We start from the raw sequence: 14,739 nt of genomic DNA, 5'->3' as shown, positions 1-14,739 counted from the left end.
GATTGGCTTTGAGCTTTCTCCCTTGCCTCAGCTCTCTATCAGGGAAATAGGGATTTACAACACTCCCCGCCAGAGCAGGGGAGCAGTGGGAAGGGCTCCTCAGCTTGATGTGGAGGAGTTTGAGATGCCCATCCGAGCAGATTCTGGGATGCAGGACGCTGAGAGCCTCCAACAGCTGAGGTGTGCAGGGCGTTGCTGTGGGGGCTGGTGGGGAAGAGCACACACTATCTTCAACCACCCTAGAGATGCAGCAGTGCTTCATCCGTGCCCTGCATGGCTCCTGAAGAAAGGAGCTGAGTTCTGCCCCACTGGGACTGTTACAGAGCAGGGTGTTAGAAAGCCAAGTCAAGTGAATGCCTGCTAGCACAGCCCACGGGAGAAAGGAGCAGAGAAAGGTAAAAGCCATTCCTAGTGTCGAGGTTCTTGTCAGCAGTATCAAGGGGGCAAGGACTGCAGTGGGAACAGGAACATGTGTGAAAGCACAGGGAACAAGCCCTTATGGATGTGGTGGGGTCTCATTGCTGGCATCTCAATCTGTCATGCACAAATGGTCCTGATTAAACCACATGGGCACTGGTGCTGGTGCTTGTGTGTGTTTGTAAGTGGATGAAATCTGTGTAAGAATGCATGAATGGCTTAAATCATGTTAAATAAATAGCACTCGTACAAGTGCTGCAAGTCCACCCACTCCTAAAAAGGCACAAAAAGCAGATGGCAACTTCAATTTCCAATATTTATTCTTATTAAAACAGTGCTACTCAAACTGATTTATGGCAGTGATTTATGGCCTTGCAGATAGAACATATTAATGTAAGTAGTTGGAGTTACACTTTCATCACTTTTGTTAAAAGGAGGAGAGAGCAAGGTGGTACAAGAACATAATTTGTAAAGGGGGTGGGAGGGAGGGAAGGAAAGAGGGGGAGGACATTTCCTTCCCCAGCTGTGATGCACTGAAAGGAGAGGAGTGATGCAGCTGGGAGATGAATGCGACTGTCGGCTCCTGCCTCTCAGTACTGGCAGCACAAAAGTTGGATCTTCCCCAACAAGGACCTGGGTGAAAAGCAGGGGATGAGGAGCCATGTGGGCTGTCTTTTTGTATGCTGGGAGCAGGAGTTCTCCTGCTGTGTCTTAAATTAACCAGGTGTTGCATTGTTTTAGCTGTGGCTTTCTCCTAATCCCATTCCCAAGAACAGAAATGACGCTTCATGTTGTTAATGTGGAATTCCTCAGGGAACAGTGTGGGGAGCACAGGATACTGGAGCAGAGCACAAGGGTGCATCCAAATGTGCTGTGAGAACTACATGCTTTAGGCCTGATTCCTTCCTTCTGGAGCCTTTTACTGATGGATGCAAACTCCAGGGACTGCTTCTTCTGAAGGCTTGTCTGGAAAACAAACTCACTTTTTGGTGCTCCAGCTGTCGTGTCCACAGATGGCCCCAAACAGCAGATAAGAACATGGGCAAAGATGAGTCATGAGTTCTTCAACAGCAAGTACCTGTGAGTCCAAATGTGCACTTGGGCATCTTGGAGCAAAGGGAATTCACATCCCAGCTTGACTATGCAAGTCAGTGGTGATGTGGGGAGCAAAGCTATGCTGTAGCCTTCCCTCAGTTGAGAGAAAAGGTTCCAATTGCTCACAGCAGTTGGGGGGGAGAAGACTTAATTCGCCGGGGGAGAACAGAGGACACGACACCCACCTACTGCTTGAGCATGCTTTGCCCAGCACTCTGTGCAAGTTGCTGTCTTGGCACAGAAGTGGTGCCACAGGGTCTGTATTGGCCATTCCCAATGGAGCAAGTGATCCTCAGCTCTCCTAGGACTCTTCTGTCATTACACAAGGAAAAAGCAACATTGCTTCAGAGCTTCTGCTGTTTGCACATCTCCTCAATGCACTGCCTGATGGTAACTCTTCCCTATGGGGATTTTTAGATGAGTCTTACAAATCCTCCCTCACCTCCCCCCAGATGTTTTATTTTCCCTGCTATGTCTTCGTTACTTCCATTACAGTTTTCCCAGTGCTCCACACAAATAAATGCAGAGAAGAAGGGGGGGGGGGGGGGGGGGAAGAAATTAAATCAGGAGAATTCAAGGCAATTTTCCATTGCCTTACCCTAACATAAGTACCATAACAGGGTCACAAGCCAGGTTAAGTAAAATTTACAAGAAGAGCTACACTCCTGGATGCAGAAGCTGGAGTAAACAAATAATTTTTAGCAGGCTATTAAGTAAAGTGGATGCTAGGAAGTGAAGCATGACAAAGAGCAGCCTTAGAAGTAAGAAGTGAGATAGCCTCCCTGTGCTTTTGCCTAGCACACCACCAATGCTGATTGAGTCAAGATCGGGTCAGCTCCTGCAGGACTTTTCCCAAGGCACTAACTAATCACAGAATGGCCAAGGTTGGAAGGGATTACTAGAGATCATCTAGTCCAACCTCCCTGCTCAAGCAGGGTCACCTAGAGCTCAGGGGTATGTCCAGATGGCTCCCAAATATCTCCAAGGAAGGAGACTCCACAACCTCTCTTGGCAACCTAATCAGAGCAACCAGTCCCGAAACACTACAGACCTTCCCAGGCAGCACTTTTTATTTGCCAAGCTGCTCTGACTCACTCCAGTACATCCACAGCCACTCACCTACCAACCCTAATGCTACAGATTTGTTACTGGGCCTTAGGGGCACCACCTCAGGGACTGCTGGGACCCCTCTTGTCAGCCTTTGGGAAGTCAGTGGTCAGGTCCCCAAAGGTAGATTAGGGTTTAGATTTGTTCACTCACCAGTTCAGGTCACTTCTGTATCTTCTGACATTCCTTGTCTAGAGTGGGCTTGTGCTCCTCACTGAGGCTTAAAACTCTTTCTGTCCTTATTGTATTGAAACAGCATCACCTGTGTGGGCACAAAATTCTTGTAAGGAAAAAAAGCAAAACTGCATAGCTTTTGAGCGATGGCAGCTCCCTTGCCTATTCATATTCATGTAGTGCTTACAGCACGAGACTCAGTTTCATCCAGGGCAGCATTGTTTCAGTAACATGGTAAGTCTTTAATAGGTAGCACAAACCCCTAAGAGCAGAGGCTGATTGGTACCATGTTTTGGTCTTTTCTGCACCCAGGGTAGAGGACTGTCCTATAGAAATTTTCACAGTCTTGATGTGGCAGCTCCCAGTCAGACACCAGTGCTACAGTCTCCACAGTCAAGCTGGACACAAGAAACTTGGTTCATAGCACTGAACTGAGATACAGCCCAAGAAACACAAGTATTTATACCTAGTGGTTGATGGCAGCTTAAGTTCTTTGTGTGTTAGAAGGTGTCCAAAATTTTCTTCTTCAGGTTTTGTTCCATCCTGATACTCTCCTGTCAGAAAAGGAAAACAGTGACTATGCTCCAGCTGAAACACCTCAGACCTGTCTCCTTGAATTCAACCAGTGCTGTACCATTTCCAGTGTGATGGTACACATCTCATACTCAGTGGGGTGCAGCTCTGAGCCTGGGTTATACCCTAGGCCCACAAGGTAAAATACACAGGGAGCTCATGACATTGTTCATTGCAGGTTCAGAAATGTGCCTGTTTAACAGATGCTTTGCGCAGGGCATGGAGGAGCACATCTCAACCACTGTGCAGTGATTCACAACTGCCTGCTGGTACCCTCGTGCCAGAGGCTTTTGGCTAATTTCCACCCCTCTGCCACTCAGTGCATGGTCTGATTTACGCAGACCTGCTCCGAGTACATTTGCAGAGCTGTATCTGAAAAGGCTCATTCTGCTGTCTGACAGCTGCAAGGGTATAAAGAAGATACATGTTACCCACTCCCCTATTGCCTTCGTCTCACCTCTAGGACATTTCTTACTCAGTAGGCTGAATAGGTCCATTTTCCTGACAACCTCTCTTTCCTGGAACAGAAATGAAGCTATGCAGTGCTCCAAACCACATAATGAACTCTAAGTCTCTATGCCCAAACATGGAAGTATTTACATATATAAGCACTAAAAGCTTCTTCATAACTTACCCACTTCAGAAGGCGAAGGACAGCAGAGAGGTTGACCATGACTTAGCTTAAAAGCAGCTAAACTTTTCACCCTAAGGGCATTGCAGCTCCAGAGCCCCTCCCCAGCATTACAGAGACCTCGAGCTCTTCACAGAGCTTTTCACAGAGCACTTACTTACTGCACTGTGCTGCAGACAAGAGGCTCAGATCACTCAGCAAATGAAAATATCAGAACACGCTTAATTTAAAAGCTAAATGTAATATCAGGATGATGCTTGACAGTGTTCCTTTAATAAAAAGGTGATGTTATTTGCCCAAAGATTTATACCTTTCAAAAGAAAATTTGATACTTGATGATATCTCTTTTTTAAGTGCCTATGCTTTCCATTCTTGTAATCCTTTTACCCACTATAAAATCCCAAAGGCTGTATTAACTTGAATTAAACTGAGAACCTTTGATATGTTTCGGATTTATGCTGGAGACCGTGTTGATAATTCAGGGATGTTTTGTTACTGCTGAGCAGTGCTTGAACAGAACCAAGGCCTCTTCTGCACTTCACCCCACCTCACCAGTGAGGATGCTGGGGATGCACAAGGAGCTGGGAGAGGACACAGCGAGGACAGCTGACCCCAACTGACCCAAGGGATATTCCAAATGACATCATGCACAACATATAAAGCTGGGGAAAGAAGCAGCAAGAAGGGGATGTTTGGATTGATGGTGTTTGTTTTCCCAAATAACCATTACGCATAATGGAGCCCTGCTTTTCTGGGATGGCTTAATACCTGCCTTGATCATGGGAAGTGTTGAATTAATTCCTTTTTCCCTTTGCTTTTGTGTGTGGCTTTTGCTTTACCTGTTAACTGTATTTATCTCAGCCCATGAGCTATTTCACTTTTACTCTTCTGATTCTCTCCCCATCCCACCGGAAGGTCAGGGAGAGGGGTAATGAGTGAGTAGCTGTGTGGGGCTACTCACTCATGATGACAGCTGGGGTTAAACCACAACACATGGTTAAGTTTACTTACCCAAGGGACAACAGCCAGTCATGTTCCCCCCCAGCATCCTTGTGAAGTCAGCAGTGCTCTGTAATTCACCTACTCAAATTGAGACATAATAATCCACTCCTGTGACTTGATGAAGGACCAAGAGCAGAGCTAAAGGTTCACCCTGATTTTCCCAGCGGCCATCCCACAACACGCCACAAAACATGCTGTAATTCAGCTGTTCAAAGTAAAAGAAGTCAGTGTCACAACTTGGGCTAAAGGAGAGTAGAGCTCTTCCGCTGCTCTGTGATAATTACCTTCAATGGCTTTATTCTCTGGTTCTGGTGGGCTGAGCCTGCTTCACCTGTGAGGGCAGAATGTACAACCATCAGGGGCATCATTCCAGAAGACATTTGCATTCTGCGAGTCTTGAATTTCACCTTTCCTCTGTGGTGTATGGCCCTGTCCCCTCCAAATGCTGTCTCCAATGGGAAGCCAAACAGACACACACAAATTCAAGTTCCACATCTCCACCCAAGCTCAGCTGACATCAGTAACTACTTTGTTTCTGAATACCTCCAAACAGCAAAGAGAGCTCTTTGCCCTGCAACAGCACATTTGATGCCTTGTGCTGATGCATTGTACTTTATGACATGAACTTTGAGAGTGCCCCAAGGTTATCAGCTATAAAAGCGGCTAATATGACAGTGGAGGTTTATCCAAGCATTGCTCCAAGCCCTGAGACTGGCAGCTCATCAATAGGGAAGGGGCAGTAGGCACTGAATGTTTTAAATCAAAAACCACGTCCTTAAAAGAGGATACTAACAATAGCGATTCTTTCCCCCATCCCACTAGGGTGGGAGTGAACAAGTGGGTGCGTGGTGCTTAGTTGCCAGTTGGAGTTCAACCACGACACAGAGGAAGCCACTCGAACTGTAGCAGGCATGTTTAGATCCAGAGGAACGATGCCATTACTGCCAGGGTGACAGCAGGCTGCCCCTGTTCATATCTGGGACAGCCACATGGCAGGCATTGGGAACCCCTCTACACGTTCCAGAGCAGAGGGAAACTGAGCAACACCTCCAATGCCACAAAAACTTATCTACGAGGAACAGTTCACATACAGGTTACCACTGAAGTGCATTGCAGGGGAATGACCTCAGCTTGTCTGCCTCTTCCTACGCTCAGCTAATTTCAAGAAAGTGCAGCAGCATGGATTTCAGAGTGCATTTATTAAATCACCTAATGTGGTATGTCCTGTGTTGCTACAGTCATTTCACCTTAACCCTGCCGCATGGGAAATGTCTGCATAAACAACATAAGCCATTATAGTGTTGTGATGCATAAACCCACGGTGGAATGAGAGAGAACAATTAATGAGTATAAAATTTTGTGTTGTTTTTCAGTTGAAAAAGAAGCCTGGGAATTTGAAGAGCTGTTTTTTAAAAAGCTGCCTAGGATGTCAAGGGAGAAAACCAAAAGAAAGAAAAGAGAATCAGCCTTTTGCATGTGATTCATGCCTAAAAACACCCACGCAGCTCATCACATTGACCTCAAAAGACAGAAATGCTGCAACAAGATGCTTCCAGAGAGGGAATCCATGGGCACTAAACCACAGGGAACAAAGAGTCCATGAATTACCCACTCTTCAGAGCTAATCTGCTGAGCAAATATTAATACAATTAGTGCTGATCCCTGAGTCTCATTGTTTTCAAGATATACTGAATTTTTTGAAGGATGGAAACTTGTCACTGCTGTCAGCAGATCTGAGCTGGAGGGAAAAAAGGCTGAGAAAAACCTAATGAAACAAGGAACTGTTTCTTTTCTCTCTGTGTAAGCAAAAAGCAACTGGGTATAGCCAGAGTGGCAGAGATGATGCCTAGTGTTGCTTTCATCAGGCTGCTCCAGAGAAACTGCTCTCTTGGCTCTTGAATTGGTATTGCCCATCACTGCTTGCTCTGCTGTCTCAATCTGTCATATGTCAAGCTAGTCTAGATTTACCGAGAAGGGAAGGTCTGAAGGGCCTGTGCTCATTCTCTGGGTGCCAGCACAGTAACCTGTGCTCCTGAAGAATTTCATATGCCCCAACAGTAGCTCATCCCATCCCAGGCAGGAGGTTCTTCATGGCTCCCTAGAAGAGAAGAGGCTGTGTATTAGGGTATGACGTAGAACAATAGGCCACCCACTGTCTCATCTTTGCAATCCTCATTGAATCCAAACATAGATCTCTTTCTTCACCCCAATTACAAGGATAAAGAAGAAACCTACTGCTTGGGTACCTACAGATGAATCTGCATGAATACTTACAAAACTGCTTTCAACTTCTTTTCCCACTGCTTCATGTGATATCTGGTCAGTTTCTGACTTCTTCACATATTTTTGGACTTCTTGAAAAGTGACCCTCTCCATAGAGGTAGAATCACTGAAGAGTTTGCACAGAGACCTTCATTTCCTCGGTACACACCCAAGTTTGAAAATTGCAACCCTCAATGTTCAACCCAGCCAATTCTTGCTAAGAGACAAGGGTTATGCTGCAGCTATCTATTGTGTGAGTGTCATAACCGCTGGCTTTGAATACGTCTGACTAGAAACAATGAACAAGCTGAAATACACTGGTCCGGCTCTGAAATCCACAGCAAGCATATTGAAGTGTCAGCCATAGCTTCAACCCTTTGAAGATAAGCAAAGCCTCTGAATGCTCAGGCTAGCAGTGTCCTAAGATACTCATAACTAAAAAGAAAAATCCATACGGCAGCCCAAGCACTGAGTCCTCAGCCCAGCCCCCTCTGAACAGTGCACTTGGAGTTATTCTGCAATGAGACAACATGCACATCAGAACAAGCAGCTCTTGTAATTCATTTATACCTTATTTGCATCCAGGATAGGTTTTTTTCATATTCTTAACATTGTTAAACATAGTCCTTGGAAATTCCTGGCCTAATACTGATTATGGTTCAAAAATGATGTGTTCCTGAAGGTAAAATATCTTGTGAAAATATGGACAATGGCCTCACACAAAGAGTTGTGGTCAATGGCTCAATGTCCAGCTGGAGACCAGTAACGAGTGGTGTCCCTCAGGGATTGGTGTTGGGACTGGTCTTGTTCAACATCTTTGTCGCTGACATGGACAGTGGGATTGAGTGCGCTCTCAGCAAGTTTGCTGATGACACCAAGCTGTGTGGTTCGGTTGATACCCTGGAGGGAAGGAATGCCATCCAGAGGGACCTTGACACACTTGTGAGGTGGGCTGATGCCAACCTTATGTAGTTTAACTATGCCAAGTGCAAGGTCCTACACCTGGGTCGGTGTAGGCACAGCGACAGGTTGGGCAGAGAAGAGATTCAGAGCAGCCCTGCAGAGAAGGACTTGGGGGTGTTGGTCAATGAGAAACTGAACATGAGCCGGCTTCAGTGTGCGCTCGCAGCCCAGAAAGCAACCGTATCCTGGGCTGCATCAAAAGGAGTGTGACCAGCAGGTCGAAGGAGGTGATCCTGCCCCTCTGCTCTGCTCTTGTGAGACCTCACCTGGAGCATTGTGTGCAGTTCTGGTGTCGTCAATACGAAAAGGACATGGAACTGTTAGAACAAGTCCAGAGAAGGGCCACGAGGATGATCAGGGGACTGGAGCACCTCCTGTATGAAGACAGGCTGAGAAAGTTGGGGCTGTTCAGCCTGGAGAAGAGAAGGCTGTGTGGAGACCTCATAGAAGCCTTCCAGTATCTGAAGGGGGCCTATAGGGATGCTGGGGAGGGACTCTTCATTAGGGACTGTAGTGACAGGACAAGGGGTAACGGGTTAAAACTTAAACAGGGGAAGTTTAGATTGGATATAAGGAGGAAGTTCTTTACTGTAAGGGTGGTGAGGCACTGGAATGGGTTGCCCAAGGAAGTTGTGAATGCTCCATCCCTGGCAGTGTTCAAGGCCAGGTTGGACAGAGCCTTGGGTGATATGGTTTAGTGTGAGGTGTCCCTGCCCATGGCAGGAGGGTTGGAACTGGATGATCTTAAGGTCCTTTCCAACCCTAACTGTTCTATGATTCTATTCTAAAAGATGAATGAAAACCAGTTAGCAACACTCTAACTTATCAGTTTAAGCATTTTGTAAGAATTCATCTTTTACTTTCCAAATATAAACACTTTTAGCATTAAAAAATATTTGTACTGGATAAAAATCATAAGTGAAATAAAAATCTAAGTTTAAAAGTGCACCATAATGAGTCACACAACTGTCCGCCAGTCTTAATGCATAATTTCTAACAGGAGCTGAAAGCAAAGGGAAGAAAAGCAAGAGCAAAGCAAGGATGCAAGATGCTAATACTCTGTAACACCTTAAAACCTTTTCCACCCCTGCGACTGAGGCACATACAGTTCCTCTGTCTTTAGCAACACTAGGAGGAATGCCTTTCATTAATTGATCATTTTCCCCTTGATGGCATGTAAACCTTTGCCATCCGTGATGTCTCTTTGCAGGAAGATCTGTAGTTCAGCCCCTTGCTGAGTGAAGAATCACAGCCTTTTTCTTGCTTCCAAACTGTTCCTATCAGTCTTATTTGGTGCCTCCAGATGCTTGCAGTAGAAGAGAGATCAACAATCAGTACCCAACCACTGTCCCTATTCTGCTCATATATATACAAGCTGTGGGCATATAGATGAGATGCTGGAGTAGATATTGGATAGTGTAACAGAATAGATATTAGAATTCAGTGTAATAATAAAGTATTTTGATAGACTAATAAATGTCCCCCACCCAAGTCTTCACAAAGCAAGAAATCCCAAAGGTTTAGTTTTCAACATTTCTGCATGAAAACCAGTTTTAAAAGAGCAGAATTTCCTTTGACACACAAAATCTGACTTCTGCTAAGCAGTGCTGTTGAACAAGCACATTCTGAAGCACTTTTCCTGTATTGTTTCTTTCCGGAGACAAGCTCCGTGCTGTCCCCTTTCCAGGTGACGTCTGTTACTAGTGAGAGGATGTGACAGGCCGTTTAGAAGTTTCCTTTTTCACGTACTCAAGAAAGGATTGCTCTGAAGCTTGCCACAGTGAAGTGATTTCTTGCCATTTTCTCTCTTTGTGCTTAGCTGCAGGTTTCCACCTCTGGTCTGCAGCACCCTAGGGAAAATACATACTACTTGTAAGCTGTCAAGGCAAGGCAACTCACTGAAGGAAGTCATAATCAGGAGGCTTAAATTAGCTGTAGAGGGGACTGCACCTTCCCTGGAAAATACCGATTGAAACTGAAAACAGAGAGGGCAGCCCTGGATGTTGGTTGGTAACAGAAAAATGATAGAAGCAGCATTTTTTTCTTCTCCCTTCTTGCTTCTCTATATTTTGGTCTCTCTGCATTTTAACCAGGGCAGTGCAGTGACTTTCCTGTCATAGATGCTTGTTTTGGGTGGTTTACGTTATTTTTTTCCCTTCCTCCTTTTTTTTCTTCTCCTCATTGCCCCTTTTCCTTTTCTCCGAAGAGCTTTCTTGGACCGAAAATGGCAGCCACCTGCTTCTATTGTGAGGCTGCTCCCAAATGCGAACAGCCACTTTACTGAACACAACTGCCTTTGGGCAGAAGCAGCCCCAGCTGGGACTAAGATCTACAAGTGGACAATTAGCAGCCAAGTAGTGGACTAAAGCTGGTTATTTTTATTGCTGCCTGAGGAGATAGGTCAGACAAGGCAAAACATTAGTATAACCAGCAAACTGTAAGCATCTGAAGCTTCTGCAGGCTCTGAAATGCCTGCGTGCCACATTTTTGCACAGCACCAGGTAGCAGGAAGATGTTTTTCACATCATGTTTGTAGCAAGAAAGCAGGAAGCACTATGTTATTGTTAATATCAATATCTCAGCTTTAAAAGCCAATTTAGTATTTTTTCTTTGCTCACCATGTTATGATTTTTCTTTGCTGCCAGCACCACTGGTTGCTGACAATGCCAGAATGGCATCTTTCACTTGCGTGTGCTAAACCTACATCTCCAGAACCAGTCCAGAGGCACGGGGCAGGCTCCAGATGAGCATCTGTCAGAGGAACTGCTGCCAGAGGAACTGAAAAGGAGGTGGCCGCAATTTTCTTATGCTTCTTTGCACATCAGCACCATCAGCTAGCAGTGCTGTTTGGCAGAGCTGGGCTGCTCTGTGAGGTGAGGATCTTGTTGCAATGGAGAAGTAGCCTTAAGCTGTGGATATGCCAGTGTGAAACTGCAGTGCCTGCAGGGAATGATCTTCCTCATCAGAGACATTTGGCTGGACTTTGCTTCTTTCCAGTTTTCAGGCATGTTTGATTAGAGGAAATGGGACATTGGAGACAGAACCGGAACCTGCTTGCCTGAATCCTCCATGTACTGTTATGACTGCTCTTCAAGCCACAGTGACACCCCATGTAGTGTCAACCTGGCAGCCGAATTCCCAGAATAGATGCACGTGATTTTTTCAAAGCCTGTTGTGATGTCAGAAAACTTCCCTTTTTAGCTTTTGCCTCATCTATCAGCTAGACCTCGCTCATGGTTGCTGAGCCATAAATAGAGTCTAGTGGTTAACGTAGGCTAAGATTCATAAAATCATTTGAATAAGTTAAAGATCATTAAGAGGGAGCCTGAATATCCTAAATAGCTTTTATTGCCTTAACCTCATGGCATGATGAGAGGCATGAAAATGTGATGGAAATACACGATGCTTCATTGTAATGTAGGGAAGCTCTTCCAACATACTTTACATCTATCATCGTGAAAGACTAAAGGCACCAAGTAGAGATATGTTTTTACTTGGCCCAAAAATGTTGAAGGCTGAGAAGAGGGGACAGACAGGCGGACTTGTACACCGCTTCCAGAGCACAATTCACCTTCCCCTGAAGTAACTGAAATACCTCCTAAAGGTGGACTATAAGTGAAGCTTTGAGTGAAAGCTTCCTATGGAGGCACCTGAACCATACTGAAAGAGGATTTAGAGTCTGCCCACCTATATGTGCCTACAGCTTCACCAGTGAATCCCCCCAGCAGCCAGGGTCATGAGCACAAACTGAAACCCTCTGGGACTTTCTGAGGTTGTGCCAATTGACAGCGCACTGACCATTAGTCTTCCCAGACAGAACAAAAGCCACCTCACTTCTAACCATCTATCTAGTCAAAGTACTGAACATCCCTGCCACAACCAATGAATCAAAACTATCACGGAGTCCAAAGAGCTATCTGGCTAAGAAGCTGGTAGAGATGTTGTACATTTAAGCCAGAAGCATTTGCTGATGTTTCTTTCTAGTTGTTTACCACACAGCAAGAACATGCAATGACACAATACCTGCAGATACACTCACGTGCACCCACTTCTTCAGGAGCTGGTGAGCCCACCCATGGAACACCTATTGCTCTGGCAGCTGATAAAATCTTGCTTTGCAGTGTCAAATCCCCTGGAGAGGAAAAACCAAAACTTTAGGGAGTGAGCAAAATATTACAATCTCCCCGTCGCGCCACTGCCCGGCAGTGAAGCACTTTATCTTTTCTGTCTGCATTCACCTCCTTTTTCCTCAGCTCAGAAATGGCAGCTTTGCTTAAATACTCAGAAAGAAACCTTTAAATGGTGAATTTTGGAAAGCAGGAAGACTGCTTCTTCATGTGTAACTGCCCATGAAGCAGTTTGCCTTCTAAATCCCCTATTATGCAGGACAGAAAGCTTCTTCCAATTCCTTTACTAAATGTCTCTCTTTAAGGATATGTGCAAGGAGTTCCCCACCCTGCTCCCACCTCAGCCCCCTTTCATTCACCTCCTCACTGTTGCTGTAATTCATGTTATGCAATTCCAGATGACCCAGGACACCCAGTAACACTGAGCCAAGTGGAGCATTATGTGTGAATAAAAGGAGCTATGGAGCAAACCCTGATGCACCTCATGGGAAAACTCCTGCATGCAGCAGGCACATTTCTCCAGCACAGAGTCATGGAGCTGTGCTGCAGCACAAGAAACAGCAAAGGTCAGAGTCAGATGGGGCCTGGTATCTAAGATAGATGGGATTTGATTTATTTTTAACTGGTTTGTCAGTGGCTGGTGTCAGGCTGCAGTGAGCTACAGAAGACAGCACAGGTTTATAAAATTACATCTCTAGGATTATTTATCTCTGTGGTGGAAGTGCAGGTCCCTGCCTGGTGACTTTCATGTTGTTTCAGATAGGGATTCTTAGGAGATTTCAATTTCAGATTAAAGATTTATGAACTTTACGTTCGTGACAGCATGACAAGTTTGCAGGTGATCTGTCTGCAGGCACGCGGCAGCTGAGGGCAGAGCTATTTTAATCCACAGGGCTGTTGTTTTGGTGGTGGTTTTTGTGTGTGTGTGGGGTTATTTTTATTTTCCTTCTTCTGTTGTTTGGTTTTGGTGGTGTTTGTTTATTGTTTTAAAGAAAACAGGAGACTTGCACCTTGGAGATGTTTAGATATGTTCCTACAGTGGCAGTCAGGTTAAAAGTCAAAGTTCAGCACATTTACTTATCCAGTACACTTCAATATTATTTTTGCTAATTGCAGCTTCAGTGCTCTTTCACTTAAACCATACTGAGCCTGCAGTAAAGTAAAAGATGGAGCATTCCCATGCCCTGTGCTACTCCTGCTCATCCCTGGCAGTATTCATCTCTCTGCTAGGGAATCTCTTTAAGGATGGGGCCCGTTCACTCAAAACACCTGCTAGTCCAGGCATGGCAACACCATTACAAGCCCTCTTGATTTGTCTCAGTAGCTGTCCAGTGCTGAGCAAGTTGACCTTAAAAACCTCGATGACTTCGCACATTAAGAGCCCCTGATGAGATCCCTCTCATGGATCTATCCTAGATTAGTTTCCACTTAATTCATAGGGTATTAATCTTTTAGAAATTGTTTGCTGCCTTTAAGCTGCACTTTGCAAGAGGCTGAAACACCAAGGGAGCCGTGGGTTGTAGATCAAGTATATGTAATCCTTTCTGCATGAATATTTAAGGCTGAATTTGTGTGAAGCCAGCAATATTGGTTTCTAAGCTAAAGGTAAAATTAGTGGGGGCAAAAGAATAGGAATCAATGAAGGGACAGCAAGGGGGTGTGTGATCATACCATGCAATCTGGGATAGTTTTAAATCCGATTTAAAGCTGCAGTTCCCATGGTCTACCACTAGATGGCGATAAAACCAAAACGCTAAAGCTGACTCGGCTTTATCATCTCTTCCCACCGCAGCTGGAGGAGTTTCCCCGCACTACGCCACAGTCCAGCTCTGCCCGTGAGCCCAGAAGACACCACTTGTCCCTGCAAAGTCCAGCAGACTGATATCACCTCCTAACCACAAGTCGCAGTAGTTGGGCTCTGCTGCTGTGCTAGGAAGCACATTGCATAGGTGTACCTGCCAATGGCCGGTGTGCAAGGTAAGTGTAAAGATTGGGAGAGTTTTGCTGTTGCCAAATAGGGTCATTCATTGCCAGTCTTGCAGTGAGGCAAACCTGAGGTACCATGGTCCCAGCTGCAGAGGGCTCCAGGAGGGGACGCTTGCCTTTTCTTTTAAGGAAGGTCTCCACAGAGCATCCTCCTCATTATGGCACACGTACCCAGGCAGGGACTGCCACTTCCACAGTGATTACCGTTTCCCTCTAGCAAGACTTGAGTAGTCTGGAAGGGAAATCTTAAGTAGAACATTTAAAACGCCAAAATAAATGGGACTGCTTGAAGCACCGCGCTGCTCAGCAGGCGTCAGGAGCTAAATTATTCCAGAAGCACCGCGTGCCTGTCAGGAGCAATTCTGTATTGGCAGAGAGAGGATGGACAAAGCAGCCTGATAG

General features: G+C 45.5%; 1 long non-coding RNA gene across 1 annotated transcript; it reads right to left on the bottom strand.

Moving 5' to 3' along the window:
• Nucleotides 1-1,068: 1,068 nt before the first annotated feature.
• On the bottom strand, nucleotides 1,069-12,355 carry LOC133265212 (uncharacterized). The gene is made up of 3 exons (XR_009741888.1): nucleotides 12,264-12,355; nucleotides 2,773-2,881; nucleotides 1,069-1,495 (listed from the first exon to the last, which is right to left on the bottom strand). It is a non-coding gene; the product is annotated as an uncharacterized LOC133265212 (long non-coding RNA).
• Between the last annotated feature and the right edge of the window lie 2,384 nt (nucleotides 12,356-14,739).

The sequence above is a fragment of the Pezoporus flaviventris genome, unplaced genomic scaffold (assembly GCF_033815535.1).
Source record: "Pezoporus flaviventris isolate CSIRO_AGI_PZ_B2104156 unplaced genomic scaffold, CSIRO_AGI_Pfla_v1 ptg000005l, whole genome shotgun sequence".
NCBI classification, from domain to species: Eukaryota; Metazoa; Chordata; class Aves; order Psittaciformes; family Psittacidae; genus Pezoporus; species Pezoporus flaviventris.
This window is presented reverse-complemented; position numbering and strand designations above follow the sequence as displayed.